This window comes from Tasmannia lanceolata, unplaced genomic scaffold, assembly GCF_043159265.1.
Source record: "Tasmannia lanceolata isolate RefF3 unplaced genomic scaffold, GAP_Taslan_0.1 ptg000006l, whole genome shotgun sequence".
Lineage (NCBI taxonomy): Eukaryota > Viridiplantae > Streptophyta > Magnoliopsida > Canellales > Winteraceae > Tasmannia > Tasmannia lanceolata.
In genome coordinates this window covers 40,749,212-40,757,279 of record NW_027518683.1, presented here as the reverse complement: position 1 = coordinate 40,757,279, position 8,068 = coordinate 40,749,212, and positions in this window count along the sequence as shown.

The window sequence follows — 8,068 nt, the reverse complement described above, 5'->3', positions numbered from 1 at the left end:
TTCTCCCAAAATATTGGAAGGGAAATCAAAATACACCAACACGGATTAAAGGGGTTGTGGGGTAAATTTGCCGTTTTAGAATTTTTAACAGAGAAAATTGACGTACGTGAGTTTTAGGGAATTTTTAGCAAATATTTTCTAGAAGTAGGACAGCTAAGATAATATGTTTTTCTTAGGGACTAATAAGCAATTATTTTGCCATGTAGGGACTAATCAGCAAAAATCCCTAAAATAAATTTTTTTTTTTTTCTAAAATCATTTTCAAAAACCACTTTAATTTTGAAAATCATTAGCAGGGAGTTAGGGGAGCATGAAAACCTCATGCAAACCCGGAAAAACCTAATAGCCTATTATTGTTTTACTATTTTGTAGGGATATCTCCTGGTGCCTTATCAATTCTCTCCACTCTTTCCTTCTCAGCCCATCATTTAAAATTGGGCCCACGAATATTATTCCATGAAATAATTTGTCATAGTTGCGAAACATGCCTTTATAGATTTTCTAGTCGAACATTAGCTCACATACATTGTCAAATGAGAGGAGTCTGACACGATGAATTCTGCATATATGAAGGTCTGTCACCCGGCGCTTTCGTGAACTTAAATTCCTACCTAATTAGACATTACTTGTTAGGTAAACTTGAATTCCTCTCTACCTAGAGAATATTTGAATTGAAGTTAACAATAATCATGTGTCATAAATAGCTCGACCCACTATTATAAAGGCATGAATTGAAGTTATTGTTAGCATGATTTCATCTTTTAAGTAGAGGATAATGGTTAGGATTCAATCATAGTGCCAATATTAATTATTTCGAATAGTTGACGTTGATGATATTGCATGAATCATCTCCTTTTCTGTTAGCTGTCATTGCAAATTAAATCTCTTGAGAAGTCGTTTTGATAAAGGCTTTTGACAGAAGTCTATCCTTCCATATTGTTTTCGGTTTCATTGTTGTACCTACAGGATAGTGCTTATCTCTTTCTTTATTGTAATCTGATGGGCGGAAGAGCTTTCCTAGCCAACATTTTCCTTTCCGTGACAACTAGTGCATAAATCCGAAGATTTACGAGAAACAGATATAAATCCATGAATGCGAAGAAATTGAAGTACTCGACCTTGTGGATGACCCAACCTTTGGTGCCACACATTTTCATCTGCAGATTGAAAACGATTTGAGAAGTGTGCCTCCACCCGTGAGTCTTCAAGAGTGTACAGACCTCCACGTCTACTCCCCGATGCCAATATCTTTTGTCCTTAGATCCTTAATTATGAAACAATTTTCATGAAATTCAAAAAAACACGGATAATCGGTGGTGAGTTGAGAGACAGAAATCAAATTTCTCTTAATGGAAGGAACTAGTAACACATCCTTCAAGGGTAGTTCGTTCATTCATATCTCCATTTCCAACCATCACTTTATCTGTTCCTTTGTAAGGGACCAAGTTTTTGAGATTACCTGAATTATAAGTAATGTGTGCAGATGCTCCTGTATCTGGGAACCACTCAGCATCCTGTGAATCTGATAGTTGCATGGCGGCAAGGGCATGAGGCACATCATCGGGCTGATAGCTATTATCCCATCGCTTATAGCATTTTAATGCTTCATGTCCCTTCCTTTTGCAAATCTGACAAATCACAGCGTGTTCGGTGTTGTGATTTTGCTTTTGATTACCTTGTTGATTGCTAGGGCGTGGTTGTCCTTGTTTCTCGCGGGATGGATTCCTTTGACTAGTTTGATGAAAACCTTTTCCCTTTGATGAAAAATATTGGCCTCCTTTTTTATTATTACGTTTACCTCCTCCAGAGCTTTATCCATAGAAAGCCATCAAGTGATTTGTGTATTCACTTTGATTGCTTTTAATACGCAACTCATAGCTTTGGAGTTGCGGAATAAGTTCAGCGTAGGAAGGCACTGGAGGCTTTAGCATAGCAGTGGCAAAAGATTCATATTTTGGACCAAGGTTAGCTAATAATGAGAATACCTTTCTTTGGTCAGGAACGGGCTTGCCAATGGAATTAAGTTGATCACAGATTGACTTGAACTCACGTAGATATTCAGAGAGAGAGATTGTATTCGTTTTCTTCAAGTCCTGCATACTTGATAGAAGCGCAAACTCCTTTGCCTTCGATCCTTGTGTGAAGGCTCCCACCAGTGTGTTCCAAACATCTCTAGCTGTTATTTGTCCAACAACTAGGCCAAGGACTTCTTCGGAAAGAGTCCCGGTGATCCAGGCCTTGACCAACCGATCAGTTCGAACCCATGATGTATAGTCTGGCTTCTCGACTCTCTTGCCGTCGGATGAGTTTCTTTCCCGATCGGGGGCAGGCGTGTCGCCGTTGATGAAGCCGACATGGTCTTGACTTTCAATCATCGACAGAATCTGAGTTTCCCATAAGAGGAAATTCGTTTGTGTCAATTTTAAGGACACAAAATTGGCAACATTTAGGTTGCAGGGATAAGGGTATGTAAGTGAAGAAGGAGAAGGGGTCGACATAATTCAAAGAAAAAACGTGAGAAGTTTTCCCTTGGTAGGCTTTGATACCATAAAGATAAAAACAAAATATGAAGAAAGGCCTTTTCTGATGAAGTTCACTCTCCTTGATTCTTGAGAGGAACGTGACATTTTCATTTATAGAATTTGTATGGATGAGATTACATATGCTGTAGTATCTTATCTACAACAGAAAGAGGTTACAATAGATTAACAGTAAAAAACTCAAGTCAAGCTAGCTATGACACCTGGAGGAGAAGATAACTCCATGTAGAGTCCTCTTTATCTCCTACTCTATTTCTTACTCGAGCTACACTTATCTTCAAGAGTCCCATGCAATTTAATAACTGGTTTATCATGGTTTTGGTGCTGCTCTTACACCCAATTTGTGGAGCCGTCCGATGACTCAATCAAATCCAAGGAATGCTGTTTTTTTTATAGTTTTCCACAATTAACTACTAGCTATCTTTTACCATTCAAAAAAAAAAAAAAAAAAACAGAACTACTCGCTATTTTTGCAAGGAGTTGATTTTGAGTAATCAAACTGACCTAAGAACCCTGAAGTTATTCTGCCAGAAGTACCAATCATTTTGCTGACACCCAACATCCATTCTGTCTAGTCCAATAGAAAGAAAGTGGTTCCAAGACGGGGACCAAGGATGATCGAGGTTACATTGACTAACACCACCAAAATCCAAAATCTCACAAAATGTGATCGCTTGGCGCCTGTGCTCTCCATCTGAACACCTTTTTCTCTACCACCTCAGCTCCCCATTCCACATGAAATTTTTTAATACTATTTCCATCCTTTTACTAAATATAAAGGTACTCTTTGAGACTAAAAATAAATAAAACCATTGTGTCGTTCATCTAGGAGAAATAAGATATAAGTTGCATGACCCTAAAAAACATATAAGAATGACCATGATGCCAAACAAAGTCGGGCCTATTAAGGCTTGCACAAGATTTTGTAATTAACTCTGCTATTTTGTTGCCTATCTATCAAAGCCCCTAGGTTAAATGTAGGAGTAACTAAAATTTAAAAACACAATAAGAACTCAATAGTCAATACCAAGGTCGGTTGCCAGAGTGGGAAGCGAAAGCGGGAAGCGGGAAGTGGAGGCTCTCAGGAAGGTGGGAAGCGGGAAGCGTGAAGGGTCAGAGAATTTTTTAAAAATATTTATTACTAAAAAAAATTAAAAAATTACTAAAAAATAAGAAATAATTATATGAACCAAATATTTTAAAAAATATTTTTTTTATTAAAAATCCAACATTTACTTAAAGGAAAATCACTATCAGTTGAAATGCCTGTGTTGACAAGTCTGTTGACCAGTGCATTGACCGGTACCTGACAAGAAGAAAAAAAATTTAGAAACCAAATTATGAGATTGGTTTTTCCCAGACTTTTGAGATTTAATAATGTTTGAGCATGATAGAATTTATGAATTTTTTAAATTGAAAAAACACCCCGTCGTTTGGAAGTTCAGAATTTGGCCCGACTCATTTTTTCGAATTTTCTACGAGAACTGGAAAGTTGACTTTTTATCCTTTTAGATTTGGGTCTTGGAACTATTTTTAATAGATTCAAATGGGGGTTATTCCCTTATTTATGTGCAAATCTTAAGTACTTAAATTACTTTACATGTAAATACTTGCAACTCAAAACTTCATTGAAAATTATGAAAACATTGCAGTATACCAACGAAATTTTAAGAGAAATTTCATCAATTAGAAAAAAATGCATTAAACTCAAAATTCAGTGAATATTAAGAAAACATTGCAGTATACCAAAGCAATTTTTATTTTTTTTAAATAATCATCAAATAGAAAAAAAGGCCATTAAAACAAGTCCATAAAAGAGCAAGTCACATGTCCAGGGAACTCAGAAAAATAATTACAATGAAGCTGGTAAAACAGAGTCAATTTACATGTATGAGGTCCAATGCAAAATTCAACCAATAACAATAAATAATTTTTTGAGAGAAACTTACTCTAAATAGATTCAAACTTTGCCATTTAAAAAAAAAGGGAAAATGACGAAAAAAGGGCTTTCTACTTATTATGACGTGGCAAGGGAGGTGTTTTCTAAATTACATAATTCAAGTGATGTTGACTGGTTTGGATGGGCATGGGACAAAAATGCCCTCACTGTAAAAGACGTTGAGTTTTACTCTCTCTCTTTTTTTTTTTACTTTTTACTTTAAACAATTTTTACTCTCTCTCTCTCTCTCTGCAAATCTTAGCGGCAAATCTCAGCGGCAAATCTCATCGGCAAATCTCACAGGTTGGTAACCCATCTCTCTCACTCTCTATGTCGTTTTGTCATTTAGGATTTTGATAAATCAGTGATTTAGTCGTTTTCTCAGTTAGGATTATGAAAAATCAGTGGTTTAAACCAATCTCAGTGATTTAATTGATAAATGATGGGTTTTAACTAACTATTGATGGTTATAATCTCCTAATTTGTTAGAAAGCAGTGGTTTAAACACCTAATTTGTGAGAAATCGGTGGTTTAAACTCCTAATTTCTGAGAAATTATTTGTTTAAACACCTAATTTGTGAGAAATCAGTCGTTTAATTGATAAATAAGGTGTTTTAACTAACTATTGATGGTTTAAAAACCTAATTTGGGAGAAATTAGTGGTTTAATTGATAAATTACGCGTTTATTCTCCATAGTGATTTGCTCAACACCCTAATAGGCTTGTAATAAAATGAATGGACATGTCATTGCTCTATAGGGGCTGAATTTGTTAGAAATCAGTTGTTTAAACCCTTACTTTTCCATGTTAACAGTGATTTAATTGATAAATTAGGGGTTTATTCTCCCTAGTGATTTGCTCAGCACCCTACTAGGCTATTAAAAAATAGAATAGACATTTCACTGGTATATTGGGTTTGAATTTGCGAGCAATCAGGTGTTTAAACCCCTAATTTTTCATGTTAACAGTGGTTTAATAGATAAATTAGGGGGTTAATTCTCCTTAGAGATTTGCTCAACACCCTAATAGGCTTATAAGAAATTAAATAGATATTTGTTAATTTGTTTCCTCATATTGTGTTTGAACAGGTCCACATCTGATTAGTTGGATTCGAATTCATCTTTTGCATATAGTAATCATCTCGTGAAATCATGGTAATGCCTCATGTTATTCTTTTAAGTGTTATATTCCTGCTAATGTGCTATATATCTGATAATGCTTTATTTTGCAGCCGTCTTATGTTACGTCAAGATGCTGCCCCTCCAAGTTTTACGACTTCTTCCAGTCCCTGCGGTTGAGGGATGTACATACTGATATCCTAAGTAGAAGCCCATATAGGGGCTTGCTTAACCAACAAGGTGTAAAATTGTACAAGGCAATTTTGACCACCCTCGTGCGATCCTGGATACCCAAGTCCAGGGCATTTAGAGTAGGTGGCATCGTAGTCCCCTTTGAGGTTAAGGATGTAGCATTAGCATTAGGTCTAAGCCTTATAAGAGATAGAATACGGATAGACTGGCATTCGACAGAGGAGGTCGAAGGTTGTAAGCCCAATGGTTTTTACCTTGGCATTCCCATCTTGTTTTGATGATTCCAATACACAAGTGATCATTTATCACTAATGTGTTTGTTTGTCTAAGTTGTAGATCTTGATAAAGTAAGATCAAGGATGCTTGGATTGAAGGCCAAGAAGCCCACATTGGACCACTAATTGGAAGGCCAAAGTCATCAAGCAAGAAGTCATGAAGACTTGAAGACATGAAGAAATTAATATTGAAGACCATTTTTTGTCTTTTAGAATGTAATTGATCCAAACCTAGATTAGGTTTTTAGAGGCATAATTAAAGTAATCTCACACACCCTAAATAAACAAGTGATTGTATTTGTGGAGTTCCAACACCTTGGAACCCTCATAGCAATCCCATCTTGGTTGAGAACTGGAAGCCCAAAAACAGAATTGAAAATCTGCTCTGCATAGGCTTCTCGGAACTCCGAGAGTTTTTCTCGGAACTCCGAGAATTCTCGGAACTCCGAGAAATGGTCCAGTAGACTTTTTCCAACTTCTGTGTGGCTTCTCGGAACTCCGAGATTTTTTCTCGGAACTCCGAGAATTCTCGGAACTCCGAGAATTATTCTCGGAACTCCGAGAACACTCCAACGGTCTGAAAAAGAGCCGTTTGGAATTTTGCTGGAATTACCGTAATGCCACTGAACGGTCATATTTTGTTTTTCCTATAAATATGGGTGTTCTAAACATACAAACCATCAATCCTAACACTCTTAAACTTCATTTGAATACCCAAGAGTGAATCAAGCTTCAATTGTGCCTCTCATCACCAACTCTAGGATTTGGATCATAGGCTCTCAATTGTACATCTTTTGTAACCCTTGTGAAGGGATTTTTTAGTTCTTTCTTTCATCTTTCAAGATTTGTATTCGGGCGAGTATTCGGAGAAGCGGAGCCCTTTTTCTCCGTGGTGAGGATTGCCACCAAGGTTAAAGCAATTGTAATTGGCACCGATCTTCGCCAAGGTTAAGAAGATCAAATAGTGAAGCCATCAACGGGTTTGGTTGGTGGAGTGGAGTAGGCCTCGGGTTTGAGGACCGAACCACTTTAAATCTCGGGTGCACTCTTTCTATCTCTTTGCTCTTTCATTTGCATTGCACCATTAGATTTAACTTGTATGCTTAAAATATTGTTTTTGATCTCTTAATCGGTTTAAGTTTTTCAAATTGGTAAATTCTAGTTTTCTTAAACAACCGTATTCTCCCTCCTCAAAGTTGCCATTTCTATTATAACTTGGGACCCCCTATATCGGTTTTTCAGATAGACTGGCATTCGACAGAGGAGGTCGAAGGTTGGAGGTTTGCCGGTCCAACGACAAGATTCGCTGAGATTGCGAAGGTTATTAGGGCAGAGTCCATGTCGGACGAGATTTTATCGATCCAGGCGACAGTGAGACATGTGTTGCTACTCCTGTGCTGCTCTGTGCTTTTTGCACATGCCGACCCCCCACGGATCACAAGACGAAATCCTGCATTTCCCCTACTTAGAAGCAGAGACCATCGGAAGAATTGCTTGGGCATACCCCGTCTATGACTTCCTCATAGAGTCATTGGATTCATATTCGAAGAAGGGGATGGGATATATCACCAGATGTGCTATTGTGCTACAGGTAAAGAGTACATATAGTATATACCATATAAGCCATATGTAAGTTAATTTTTTGTTCTCTAATCATCGTACGTCTTCATTCCAGGTGTGGCTATTCGAGCATACTACCCTGTGGGAACCTTCAGTTCCAGATGAGCGTCCACGCCTATTGAACTGAACCGCGAGGATCGATACACGGATGAAGGAGCAGATATCCCTTACTACCCTAATCCGTGATAAGAAGCTAAAGAAGAAGCAGGTGACACCTAAAGCTTCTGTACTCCTCTAGGTCTCACTTATTCTAACCCAAATGAACTATTCGATTTCAGGTTCTGAAGTGCCTACTACCTCTTCCTGAAGAAGAGAGTCTCTTATGCATCGTAGCAGATGATGTAGACAATCTCGACGATCCTCTTCTTCTTCAAGAAGAGGTAC